Source organism: Halichoerus grypus, chromosome 3, assembly GCF_964656455.1.
Source record: "Halichoerus grypus chromosome 3, mHalGry1.hap1.1, whole genome shotgun sequence".
In the NCBI taxonomy this organism is placed as follows: Eukaryota; Metazoa; Chordata; class Mammalia; order Carnivora; family Phocidae; genus Halichoerus; species Halichoerus grypus.
Genome location: NC_135714.1, coordinates 178,247,752 through 178,262,756, shown reverse-complemented (window position 1 = coordinate 178,262,756; position 15,005 = coordinate 178,247,752).

Sequence of the window (15,005 nt, the reverse complement as noted above, 5' to 3'; positions counted from 1 at the left end):
CTCCCTCAGATATCATTGAGAGAGTAGACTCATATCAGTAATACCAGTGTGTTGCCAAAATAATTTTTGTTGGAGTCTTTTGGGGGGTTCTCAGATAGTGCCCTTGTTTGTAATAATTCTGAACCAACTGAGAAATAAGACAAAGGAGAGAAAGGCAAATGGGAGGCCAAAATGCCACATGTACAGATACCACTAATTGCCCCCCAAGTTTGTTCTTTCTCTTTGGGACCACGTTTCCCAGGCTCCTGTGCCATTAGATCACTGTGTTCTCTACCATGGCATGCGAATGGAGGTGGTGTTTCTACTTGCAGACCAGGCCCATATGACTTCCCACTCATGCTCCTTCATTCTCTTTGCCCTTCTTGTGGGCAGGAAAGGAGATACTCAGGGAGATCCTAGAAGACATGTGTGGAAGAGAGCAGACTAGAATGACTGCATGGAGAAGTTCCATCCCACTGCCCTGAACACCAGCCTTGTGCTGTTAGGAGACAAAGAAAGAAACCACTTGTCCTTTTGTCACTAAATATTGGGTACCTTCTATTAGCGTAGCTGAGCCTACCTTACCTAATTTTAAAGACTGTACCTTTTATCTGTGCACTGGTAAATTCCGGCATCAAGCAGCCTTACCCACCCAGCACCTCTGACCAGGGTTTTCCCCTCGCCCTTCCCACCCCTCACCTCCATGCTGGCAGAAGCCCAGCAGAAAGCCTGCCCCAATGACCCTCACTGGAATTACAAATAACCACTGGATAGCTGCTTCTGGAAAACACTTTGGAATGGTGTTTATGGAAGGATAAGAGGAGTAGGATTGGGGAATGGAGATAAAAGGGAACAAATAAGTGAAACGAGGAGGGGTAGAGAATAAGCTCTTCTGTACTGGCCTGGATTCTAACCCTGATCCACTATGCTCCATAGACTAAATTTTGGCCTCTTGTCCACATGCTCCCCAGCATCTAATCTGGGCTTGCCCTGGAATGATCTTTCCTTTTCCATCTCAGCCCACACAGCTGGGAATTCTGCAGCAGCAGAAGTCTGCCAAAAACAATAGCCTTCCTAAATGCCCAACAGCAAGGGAATTGATATATAAATTACAAAGCGTCCAGTCAATGGGTATTAGTCATTAAACGTGATAAACATAAAGCCTTTGGAACAACATGGAAAATGTCCCTGCAATAAATGTTCCTGAAGTTTTCCTTTCCTAAAAGCAAGTCATACAATTACAAATGCAGTATGGCAGCAACATTAAAAAAAATGTCCCTATGGGAATGAAGCTATGGATTAAACTGGAAGAAAGAAAAGCAATTGTTGGGTTAGAATAGTGGGATTCAACAAGTTTTTTTTTAATTGTTTAATTAAAGTGATTCTATGTCTGAATGATAAAAGATGCAGCCTTTGTCATCCCTACAATGACTACAGAGGCCTCTGGCCCCTCCTTGCCATCAGTGGGAATCACTGAAGCGGAGGGTAGAGGGTAGCCTGGCAAAGCTGAAAGAGGCACCTAACTCCAGACACCCCATGCTCTGCACTGATTCGGAGGCTGAGCACAAGTCCTGCTGTTGCTTCCATATGTCCCTGCTTTATTTTTAACTTTTTTAAGATTCCAAGCATTTTGCATTCTGCTGGTGGTGCTGTCTCCCTTAGTAACTCAGACACCCAAATAGAAGTACTCTCAGACTCCCTCCCTTCTGATGATCCCAGTTCATGTGACACTGTTTTAGAGGAGTAATGGAAAATCGATGTCCTTAAATCATTTGAACAGATTAATATAACCCTGTTGACAAAACTTGTGATTGTGGGATTTGCATTCCTGTCCCTGTTCAAGAAGGTATTTGTAATGGGCTCAGCTTTTAGCTCTTTTTGTCACCTTCTTGAAATGTACATATACACCTATATGAAACACCTATATGAAAAGCATTCAGTACCAGTAGGATGCAAATTAATGCATGTTGCACATATTTGTTACTTCAAAACATTTCATATCTCAAAAAGCTTAATAGTTTATCAGCCACCACCACCCCCCATCTCTAACCTAGTGGCTCTGTCCTCTCAGGTAAAGGAAAAAGGCAACGTACAGATGTTAGTCATGCACCAAGCCCTTATCTTGGCTTCCCTAATGTGACGTCTGTGAGGAGAACCTTCCTGGGATATGAACTCCTGGCTCCAGGCTTTACAGAATGCCCGTGGAGTTAATGTAACGTCAGACAAGGCCCTAAGACAGAGGAGAGAAACCCATGCTGGGAACATGTTAGGCAGAATACAGAGTAACAGCTGAACAAACTGTAGGTATTCTTGCTCAGGGGGCTGAGGACTGAAACAAAAGGTAACCAGCCACTGGAGGAGATTAATGAATTTTTGAGTGAGGAATTTGACCCTAAAACTCATTTCTCAGTTCAGTGGGGGGAGGAACCAATCCTGGGCAGCTGACAGACGCATGGAACGTGCTGCGAGTCAGTGCCCACAAGAGGGAGGCCTGCCCAGGGCACAGTCTTCCCTGGGATCTCACACCCAGCATCCACTCCAGGCTGGCCAGAGCTGGTTTGGGCACTGAAAACCACTTAACCCCTTTTCCATCTCTCTTCCAGCTGCCAGCCATCTTTTCTGGTCTTGTCCCATGTCACACGTAATTGCCCAGATCACTACCCCCTTCGTCTTCTGCAGCCCTCTCTTCTTTCCCCGTATTAACACTTCCCACCCTTTCTAGTAATTATCTGTGTATTATGCTGGTTCTCACCATTATGCTTTGAGTATTCCATGAGCACCATGACCTTTTCATATGTAGCTCTGTATCCACAATGCCTAGTAAGGTGCCTGGCACCTTGTAGGTGTTCAATAATCCTTTGTGGTATTAGTATTGACTTTCTAACACAGAGACACTTCTCCAGTTGAGAAGGCCCACTGAGAGGAGAGAAGGGCTGTATGGCAACCCCCTTATCTACGGAGAACACGTTCCAAGACCACTAGTGGATGCTTGAAACCACTGATAGTACAAAACCCTATATACACCATGTTTTTTCCCCACATATACATACCTATGATAAAGTTTAATTTATAAGGTAGGCACAGTAGGGTATTAAAAATAACTAATAATAAAATGGAACAATTATAATAATACTCTATAATAGGGGCACCTGGGTGGCTCAGTCGTTAAGCGTCTGCCTTCGGCTCAGGTCATGATCCCGGGGTCCTGGGATCGAGCCCCGCATCGGGCTCCCTTCTCAGCAGGAAGCCTGCTTCTCTCTCTCCCGCTCCGCCTGCTTGTGTTCTCTCTTTCACGTGTCTCTGTCAAATAAATAAAATCTTTAAAAAATAATTAATAATAATACTCTATAATAAAAGTTACATTAATGTGATCTCTCTCTCAAAATATCTTACTGAGCTGCACTCACCCTTCTTGTTTGGTGATGATGTGAGATGATAAAACGCCCTAGTGATGAGAGGAAGCGAGGTAAACGCCGAAGGCGCTGGGACGGACCATTGGGCGGCTCTTGACCTTATGACGCTGCTGCGTCGGAAGGAGGAGCATCTGTTTCCAGACTGAGGTTGACCAACCCGGGAACTGAGATTACGGAAAACAAAACCAAAACTAAAACCCTGGACAAGGGGGGCAGCTGTGTTTGTTCACCCCTCTAATCCAGTCCCCAGCAAAAACAAGCACCCAGTAAGGATGTACTGGGAACTCGAGGCTTCTTTAAAATACTCTTCCCGGAGATGCCTGACTTCTGCAACCTTCTCGTGGCTATTTCTCCAGGAAGACCAGGTGAGAGAGAGGAGAAGCTATAAAGTTGTTCCCCACGAAAAATAATATTTTTAATTACCCTCTGCAATAGTCCTGATTCTATGTGGCAGGCTGTGGAGTCTGAGCAGACACAGGACACTGTAACATTTTGGGATAAACCCAGCTAGGAGGCTTCACAGAGTGATGGGGAGCTGACACTGAATCAAATAACAGCAGGTGTTATAAAATCTGAACATCTCTATGCGGAGCAAAGATGGAGACGTTTGCTACTAGCTAGAGTAAGTTGGGAAGATTTAACATGAGCATTAGGCTGCATTCTTCACATTACCATCCTACCCCCAAGACTTCTTCCACCCCCCCCATTGAAATGGAAAATTTTTATCTTGTACTTGGAAATGCAGCATTTTCTTCTGAATTCATTAAAATTTTGTAGTGATGCTAATTCTAGTTTATGATTTATAAATCTAATTAGGAAAGGTTTCTTCCCGTCTTTCATGTTGAGTTAATGAAATGTGAACTATCAAAATCCACACTGAAGAATTTTAAAAATCCTCTAGTTAACTTCTGTCACCATACATAGTTACAAAAAATTTTTTTCTTGCGACAAAAACTTTAAAGATCTACCTCTTAGGGCGCCTGGGTGGCTCAGTTGGTTAAGCGACTGCCTTCGGCTCAGGTCATGATCCTGGAGTCCCTGGATCGAGTCCCGCATCGGGCTCCCTGCTCGGCGGGGGGTCTGCTTCTCCCTCTGACCCTCCCCCTTCTCATGTGCTCTCTCTCTCATTCTCTCTGTCTCAAATAAATAAATAAAATCTTTAAAAAAAAAAAAAAAAAAAAAAAAAAAGATCTACCTCTTAGAAATTTTCAAGTATACAATACAGTATTATTTACAGTCATCTTGCTGCACATTACATCCTCATGACCTATTTCTTTTAAAACTAAAAAAAAAAAAGCAAATCCCTCTAATCAAACTGATTTCACCAAAGAAATGCTGCTTCAGACACTTAGAAATTTAGTCATGAGAATTAACAGCATGATTTTTCCCTCTTGTCAGGATGCCAACGCTTTTTTTGTATTTGAGTTAAATTCAAACAAGCTCTTACCAAGAAAGCAAGTCTTATCAGTATAAGGTCACTAATATTAAAGGGATATTTTAGGGAGAGTAAGTTGACTCAGTTGGAAGTTGGACAAAGAAGAAAGTAGTGAGTTATGAAAAAGTCCTGGTATGTCAAAAGTAAGAGGTCTTAAAATTCACTGGTAGACCTTGAAGGAGCTAAAAGGCTCTGTTTCTCTTTCCAGCAGATGATTATCAGTATTTTAATATTCAGCTGAAGTGTTCTATAGGAATATTGCAGAACTCAAAAGAGCCAATAAAAGTTGGGCAATTAAAGGAAAAAACCATGGGCTTCAGAATTTTCCAAATTTGGGCTCACTAGTAGGGTGACCAACTGTCCTGGTTTGCATGGAACTGAAGGCTTTCTCAGGATCCAGGATTTTGAGTGCTAAACCCAGGGCAATCTCAGCAAACTGGGAGGGTTGGTCACCCTACTTTCTAGTTCTGGAAGTTACTAGCTGAAAAATATCATTCCAATTACCTCCCCAAACTTCAGTTCGCTCCCCTCTAAGATGGAAATAATGGATTGTTTTGAAATTTTTAAATATAAGTGTAGTTCCTGGGAAATTCAAATGACATTTGGCACTCAATTTTACTGATAGACATATTCAGCAAGAAGACCAAAATTCCACCCAAATTGTGTATTTTATCTTTTATCAATCGAATAAGGGATTTTTGTGTTATTTTACCATATTCTTTTTCATGTGGCCAAGTATACACTTCACCTTTCAAAATGTTTTTCAATTCAAAACTATAAATCCTGTCATATGTCTAGAATCTGAATATTGTCATGGATTTCATTTAAACTTCTGTAGAAAGTTGATTTTATATCTATTCCAGAGAAGAGTAAATGTTCCCTCTTTCTGAAACTCCCTGCATTCTGAGAACTCGTTAATGAGCCTGAAGCAGGCTAACATTGGAACAGTTGCCATCTTTGATCATCATGAACTACAGACAAATCTAGATTGATGTCAATATCTAAAGACTGTGATGGGGCTGGGAGCAGGACTGTGGGCCACCAACAGTTCTGTCAGATGCATGTCTGAGTCATAAACAAAGCAAATCCTTTGGGTCAATGTGAGAGAAGTTGGGAGATAGGTCCAGTTCAGAAAGGAAGTTTCAGGAGTTGTGTGCAGGTGCTTCAAGAATTGGCTGCAGTCCCAATAAGGAACTGGAGCAGGAATCAGAAGAAATAAAATGTCCTGGAGACAAGGTAGAGTCAGGAAGGAGCCGGTTATTACTGTGGCAGCAAAGCAAGATTGGGGCAGGCAAGGACTACCACCATGGAACCAGGTGGTTTCTGAAATCAGATATTTTCAAAAGATTTTCCTTAAAACTGAATTTAAATGCCATTAGCTATTTTTAATCAACTAAACAATTTGTGGGAGGACTTTAAAGCCCCATTTCTACTATTTATTTTTCTATTTTTTGTGTGGAAGGGTATGTGCTTCCTAACCAACCTCCTTCCCATGCATCTGAGAAAACAAGCTGAATAAAGAAGAAACCTCTAAGCCCGTCCCTCCACCTTAATTCATACCTGACATGATAAACATGAGGATGACTCATGAGAGTGGGCAGATTTTTTAAAAATTGTATCCTGACAATAAAATTACAAATGATCCCAATAGAAAACAAAGAGAGGGCATAGCCAAAGAGACCAATGCCCTTCAATGTGAAGCCTCTATAAACACATTTCTGCAGGTATATGCAAAAGAGAGGGGTTGGGGGAGATATCATACAAAGGAAAGAAAAGAGAAGGAATTGGTTTGAATCTCTAAAAATGATATTAAAATACTGAAAACTTTCAAATAGTTGAGAAATTGCTAAAAGAGCAAACAGACACCTTTTTTATGTCAAAAGTAAATAGAATAACAAGAAATTTATTTATCAGCTGCTTGGGCTACTGGTGTAGTGCTAACAGATGACAACGAGATAGAAAGGAACTCAATTTTGATTTTGCGTTAGACTGCTTTGTCAGCAAACTTGATTTTTATTCTGGAAAGGGTAGGAGAAATATTGATAGATGGGTAAGGTATAATAAGCAACACCTGGCATCTCTGAAGTGGTTTGGTTCTGTGACAGTAAAAAACACATATTGTGGTGTAGTGTTCCTTAAGCATTTGTAGTACTTTGTGGAATTATGGAGATTGGGTAAATGTGTTCCCTCTTATCTAAAAAAAAGATGCAGATGGAGCTTGTCATTTACAGACTTAGAAGCTTGATGTGAAATCCAGGCAAATTTCTGAGATAGAATATTAATAGATTGAGTTGTGAGCACATACAAGGAGATATAGAGAATACTAGAAGATACCACGGGACTTATCAAGAACAAATCGTGCCCAACTGATTACACACACACACACACACACACACACACACATTCATAATTAGTTGATGAAATGAATGCTTCAGATGAATCTGAATTGCAGGAAAGCCTTTGACAAGGTCTCATGATGTCCTTATAGAAGAAATAGAAATGTCTAGAGAGACACACTGAGGGCAAACTCCTACTCACTGACTGACCTTACCAAAAGAGTACAAATTAATGCATTTTGTTTGCACTGGAGAGGTCTGGTCAGCAGTTTAATTAATAAAAAATGGTACCACTTTTGATCAAATGTGTGAATTACTTGAAAAGGGGAGGGATACATTGTAATACATTAAATGGCAGCTTCTTAAATTTGTTTTAATTAAGGGGAAACCACTGGAAGTAATACTGCTTTTGGGGGAAAAAAACTAATATAACTATTTACTTGCACAGCTGAGCACTACTACACAGGTGGCATCAGATGTAAATGTGTTGAAAAAATATGTTAAATCTTGATAAAATTCTTTCAATTTAGTTTATTCTGTGAATTGATAAGCAAGCACATGGATTAATTTTAGAAGTGCAGTCTGAAGAGTTCCAGGTTCAACTGGAGCATAGTCTGAAAATCATTGTATTGTACTTAGTATCAAGTTGTTTTGTTTTATTTTTTTTAGAATGAAGACTCTAGAAGAATTTCAAAGGATGAGAAGTGTCCAATTACAGAAAGGATAAGGTATGTCCAAACAGTATAGAAAGGCGTCTGGATTTTCACTAGCCAAATGTTAAACATTAATGTTAGTGTTGTGAAAGAGATACCAGAATTTCAAATATGAACTTGGGCTCCGTTAAAGGAGTACCTTAGTGCATGGAACAAATGGCATGATGGTACCTTCAACGTGATGCTAATTTGTCTTTGTTCTGAGAACCACACGCCATGAAGGGTATGAACAAACTGGAATGTATCCAGCAGAGAAGGTTGAGAGTGGTCAAAAGACTAAATGATTAGGTCATATGAACAGATGAAGGAACTAGGATTGGTTAGCAGAGAGGCAGTTGCAGGGAGACCATTGCCTTCAATCACCTGAAAGCTGAGCTTACAGAAAAAGGTTCAACGCTATTTTTCTGTCAACATGGTCTAACATGCATGTAACCAGCAGGTCTAGGCAAAGCTAGTGCTGAGTAAGACCCAGAGCCAAGGTGGAATAATCTCAAAGATGAGCACTATCAGAGTATTTGTTTTAAAGTTTGCAAAGTCCTAAGTTGCAGGTTTTTTTTAAAAGGAAGAAGATGGTAGAGCCAAGGCACAAAGCCAAAATAATCAGAGAGAACCAGAAAGCCAATGAGCAAAGGAGAGCAAAAGAGTCAGAAAATGGGAGCGATAGGAAAGGTGAGGCAAATCAGAGGAATTTTAGAGCCACCAGATGACACGATTCCTCTGGCCATACTCATGGATATGCCCTGTGCATTTTAAGGGACTAAAAATAAAAACACTAATCAATCCAACCTCCCTACACTTAAATGAGGGGAGAACGGGGAGCTTTTTATCCATAGTTTTCAGCATATGGAACAGATGAGAAAATTTTTGAAGTCTTGTCCCCAGAGGGAATCAATTTCCAATTCAGAATCTTTTGGCAAAAGAACAACAAAAATGACAAACAGAGAAGTAGCCAAATTCAAGTAGCCAAAAGAAAAGCAGAAACCAAGAATCAGTTTCAAAATGAGAGGAGAAGCCAGAGGAGCAATGAGCAAAGAGGATGACAGTGAGCAGGCAGAGTGCAGGGAGACAAGTTTGAAAGGACGAGGAATCACTGTACCAATATGCATAGTGGATTTTTATGTAGTTTCCCTGTCACTTGGATGGAAATGCCACATACATTTAAAAGGGACAAAATTCTCAGGAGAGAGATTTTCCTGAGGGGAACCACCTTTGGAACCACCCATTTCCAGGAGAGAACATCAGCCCTCCAACTGTAGCTGCTTGGCACATGTTTGATGAGATCTAATTACATGAGGAAGGAGGCCAGGCTGGTCTGAAATAGACTAATCTGATCATATTCCAACATCTTTAAGCTGTCATAGTCTCGGCACTTCTACAAGGCATGCAAAATCTCAGTGTAATGTCCCCACAACTTACCAGAAAATAATTTCTTGACTATTAACTCCCATTCCTGCAGAGTGCAATTAATTTGATTGAGAGGAGCCAAGAATGGTAGGCTCAGATCCTAAGGTCACTGCAATAAGCCCTGCCCAGTAGACTATGATCCCTTTCAGTATAACTGGTGTGGGTATTGTCTGGGTCTGGGTAAAGCAGGTCAAGTCAGAAGTGAACAAGACCTTAGCTTCAGAAAGATCATACGGGTGTAGAACAGATAGGTTTCCTCTGTTTTTCTTGAAATTAGTTACCAAGCCTATTGAGAGTATAACAGTGGGGAATAAATCACCAATAGCTTCTGGCCATCTTTGATTATTCTAGAGAGTGAGTCTTAAAGCAAAATCACTAACATCTTATCTAATTTCAGGAAGTTACATTTCCTGACACAATGTCATATTTATGGGCTTCCAAACTCACATTCCTTGGGATTTTCCCAAGGAGAATGCTATGCAAGCTTCAATGTTTGTTCAAGGAATGATTTAATATAATGTCCAAACAGATTAAAGATCTCTTTGCCCAAGAGGTATGTAGGATCAGATTCATCAGTTTCACAGGAAGATATAAGAGCACAATACAAGCTGAAGAGCATTACTCTTTGTTTCTACTTCTGGAAGATTGCCTTCTACCCAACATTCCAGTTGATCTCTATGAGCCTGTGGGTGCCTAAAGCATCAACTGCATTAAGAGCCGTTCATCATCAGGGCGCCTGGGTGGCTCAGTCGTTAAGCGTCTGCCTTCGGCTCAGGTCATGATCCCAGGGTCCCGGGATCAAGCCTTGCATTGGACTCCCTGCTCCACAGGAAGCCTGCTTCTCCCCCTCCCACTCCCCCTGCTTGTGTTCCCTCTCTTGCTGTGTCTCTCTCTGTCAAATAAATAAATAAAATAAAAAAGAATAAAAAAAAAAACGAGCCGTTCATCATCAAGAGGTACTAGACTAGAAAATGGGAAGCAGCAAGAGAAGGTAGCAATCCCACAGGGTTCAGATGTATTTCTTTATAGAGGACTTTGTTTAGAGCACAGAAAGGAAGTATATATGCTTTTCAGTAACCCAAGTGTCAGTTATTAAACTCTCACACAGCTGTACTGCTTCCCAGAAAGAAAACATCTGCCCCTAGCTGGCCAATCTGGATTGCCTGAGAAAGAGGTGATGGAACAAGGTAGGAAAGAGGTCTCCTGAAGCAGGCTGACAGGGATAGAGGCAGTGCTGGTGGTAGGATTCTGAGGTTCAGTGGGAAGCATGGATCTTGGTAAGAAAGAGGTCTTAGTTCCAGGCGGAAGAGAACAAAGAGTGGGGAAAACATGGATAGTAAAAAACAGCAGTCGACTCTATCATGTTCTCCAGGCATAATTCACTGGAAGTAGTCTGTGCCTCACCCAGCAGAGGCTGCTCTATCAGCAGGCTTCACACACAGGTATCACCTTGGTTTATGTAAGCATCTGGACCTACCACACCAAAGCTGATCCTCAGAATTTGCCAGAAAGTCCATGATTTTTATGCTTGACTGGAATATCAGTGTCATTTCTGTGGGGATACAGAACACCCTCCTGCCCTTCCTGGCAATGAACAGGGTACGTTGGGAGATGAATTGAACCTTGCCAGCAGTCTGGGTGGTGTTCAGCCATGATGATTATACCTCGTATCTCAGGTGATTATGAGGAAAATGGCTGGCTCTGTCAATATATACCAAGTGATGTCTGAGAGACATGCTGTATCCTTACTCAGAGAGATTGGATCTATGGGTCTTCTAGGCAGTTTGTAATACTGTACCGAGTTTCTTAAAAAATTGGCCCCACGAGATAGGCCTGTTTATTCAAGCCAAAGAGCTATAACAAAGGGCTGTTGGCTTCCAACAGTGTCTTGCTGAAGCTGATCATGGTAGTCAGTTTCCCTACCTCCCTGCATAGAATTACAAGGGATAGTGGGCGGTGCCTACCTTAGCATCTAGGAGAAATTTATTTGCAAGTATGAATGTTACTTAGAAAAAAGGTACTGAAATACTAAACAAGTACCATTATATACAAGAAATATACAAGATCAGTGATCTCTAAAAGTTCTTCTAATATTAACACCTATTTATACATTTACTTTCTTTTTTAAAAACTTCAGTTTATTTAAACTAAAACAAAAACAGTTCACCCATTTCTCCCACCACCACCCACCCCTCACCCTGCCTCTGCAACCACCAATCTGTTCTCTGTTGTCTGTAAGCTTGTTCCACATATAAAAGAGATCATATGGTATTTGTCTTTCTCTGTCTGACCTATTTCACTTAGCATAATGTTCTCAGGGTTTATCCATGTTGTCACAAATGGTAAAACTTCATTCTTTTTTATGGCTGAATACTAGTACTCTCTCTCTCTCTCTCTATATATATATATATGTCACAATTTCTTAATCCATTCATCCTCATCCATCAATGTACACTTAGGTTGTTTCCCTATCTTGGAATATGGATTATAGTGTAAATAATGCTGTGATGAACATGAGGATGCATATATCTTTTCAAGTTAGTGTTTTCATTTTCTTTTTTTTAATTTAATTTTATTATGTTATGTTAATCACCATACATTACATCATTAGTTTTTGATGTAGTGTTCCATGATTTATTGTTTGTGTGTAACACCCAGTGCTCCATGCAGTACGTGCCCTCTTTAATACCCATCACCAGGCTAACCCATCCCCCCACCCCCTCCCCTCTAGAACCCTCAGTTTGTTTCTCAGAGTCCATAGTCTCTCATGGTTGGTCTCCCCCTCCAATTCCCCTCCTTCATTTTTCCCTTCCTACTATCTTCTTCTTTCTTTTTTTTTTTTTAACATATAATGTATTATTTGTTTCAGAGGTACAGGTCTGTGATTCCACAGTCTTACACAATTCACAGTGCTCACCATAGCCCATACCCTCCCCAATGTCTATCACCCAGCCATCCCATCCCTCCCACCCCCCACCACTCCAGCAACCCTCAGTTTGCTTCCTGAGATTAAGAATTCCTCATTATCAGTGAGTGTTTTCATTTTCTTCGGATAAAAATCCAGAAGTAGAAATGCTGGATCATATGGTAGTTCTATTTTTAATTTTTTGAGGAACCTCCATACTGTTTTCCCCAGTGGCTGCACTAATTTACATTCCTACCAACAGTGCACAAGGGTTCCTTTTCTCCACACCCTTGCCAACCCTTGTTGTTTCTTGTGTTTTGATACTAGCCATTCCGACTGGTGTGAGTTGGTATCTCATTGTGGTTTTGATTTGCATTTCCCCGATGATTAGTGATGCTGAGTATCTTTTCATGTACCTGTTGGCCATCTGTATGTCTTCTTTGGAAAATGTCTATTCAGATCTTCTGCCCAATTTTTAATCAGTTTGGGATTTTATATGAATTTTGTATGAATTCTTCATATATTTTGGGTATTAGCTCCTCGTTGGATATATGATTTGCAAATATTTTCTCCCATTCAGTAGGTCACCTTTTCATTCTGTTGCTTTCCTTGGCTGTGCAGAAGCATTTTAGTTCAATGTAGTCCCACTTGTTTATTTTTGCTTTTGTTGCTTTTGCTTTTGATGTCAGGTTCAAAAAATCATTGCTGAAACCTTCATCAAGGAGTTTAGTACCTATGTTTTCTTCTAGGAGTTTTACGGCTTCTGGTCTTAAAGTCAAGTATTTAATCCACTCAGGGTAAATTTTTGGCTGTGGTGAAAGACAGGGGTCTGGTTTCATTCTTTTGCATGTGGCTGTCCAGTTTTTCCAACACTATTTATTGAAGAGACTATCCTTTCCCAATTATACATTCTTGGCTTCCTTGTTGTAAGTTAATTGGCCATATACACATGAATTGATTTCCGGGTTCTCTATTCTGTTCCATTGGTCTATGTGTCTATTTTTACGCCAATACCTTACTGTTTTAATTACTATAACTTTGTAATATAGTTTGAAATCATGAGGCCTCCAGCTTCATTTTTCTTTCTCAAGAATGTTTTGTCTATTCAGGGTCTTTTGTGGTTCTATACAAATTTTAGGATTATTCATTCTATTTCTGTAAAATCTTTTACTTTTATACCTGAATTTTTAAAAATGCTTATTAACCTAAATATATCTCTAATTGGTAAAATTTCAAACAATGTAGTAAAGTGAAGGGGGAATTGGTTAATTTTTAGACACAGTACAGTAACAGTCTTTTGGGCAGAGTTGATCATTATTTTGAATATTTACATACACATGCACACTTATATCTCCCTACACCAAGCTTGTAAAGGATATACAGAACCACGTTTCTATCCTGCCCTTTGCCCAAGTAGGTGGGCTTTTAGTAACTAGAGGAATGGTCTGGTTCTTAGCCTTGGAGATAACAGGAAATACCTTGGCAGAAGACAAAAAGAAAAGAAAACTTTTGTTCTTCTAGATCAATTGCTCTCAAACAAGTGTAAAGCAGAATTACCAGGGAAGCATAATAAAAACACAGATCTCAGAGCCCCACCCCCACATATTTCTGATTCAACAGCTAATTCGTGTCATTATAGGCCTATTGAGGACTCTCTTTTCCAGTGGTTCCCAAACTTCACATGTATCAGAATCACCAGGAGGGCTTGTTAAACACAGCTTGTTGGGCCCAATCCATTTCTGAGCCATAGGTCTAATAAGGTAGGACTCAGGAATTTGTATTTCTAACAAGTTCCCTGGTGGTGCTCATTCTATTAGTCTTGAGAACTGTGGCTCCATTTAAACCGTGAATCAACTATCCTAATTTCTGCCTGTATGCTAAGGGATTAGGGCTCTGATTCAACAGGTGTCACTCAGAGATTTGAATTTGTAGTAAATCTCCTAGGTGTTTCCAATGCAAGTGCTATGCTGAGAAATGCCAATGTAGGTCCTTTTTTTTGAAAATTATTATATTTATAATATTAACTCCTTGGTACAGCCTGAGCATACTTGTGATGCCAAAAATAGTTATCGTAGCAGAGCCCTGTTGCAGATTATACCTACTGTCTGAAGCCCTACTAAAATCAGACTTCCTCCCTGCTCCTCACCCCTGCTTGTTTAAAATTGCATATTCCATGCCCAGACTGGAAGACTGGGATGATTCTGAGTGAGAGTCCCCCAGTTCCACAGTTACTGCAAAATAACTAAATCTAACTAAAGAAACTAGTTGGAATCTCTGTTGGCATAGCACCAACACTGTTCTCAGGACTGGCCTTGAAGAGTAGATGGCGGGCAAGTAATCATTGGACACCAGATAGATGACAGCACTCAGGGAGTTCACTACTGAGCTGCGCTGGGACCTAACTTTAACAGAGCCAGAAGGCATCTCCTTAAGACTAAAGGTGTCTTTTCATGTTTACATGCCAGGTGGCTGGCACATATTTCCTTTCTCCTCCTTCAAGGAATAACCTATCCAACTATGTGGCCAAGGTTGGGCACATGCACATCTTCCAGGTCCCGTTTATGGGAAGAAAGCAGAAATCTGGCAGGGGCAATTCTGTTGGGGAGTGTAGGGGCTCCAGGAATGGCAAAAGCAGCAGCTGTGGCTACTTAGCGGGCAAAGCTTTGGGTTCATTGCTGGAGAATTGAGCCCCTGGGGTGACCGCCATTAAATCAACTGGTCATCTCTAAATGTAGGCCTTGCTACATTGTCCCCTAAAGTAAGAAACATGCTATTCCTTTTCCCTGCAAAATCTGGGTTAGTGCCAGCCCATCACACTCC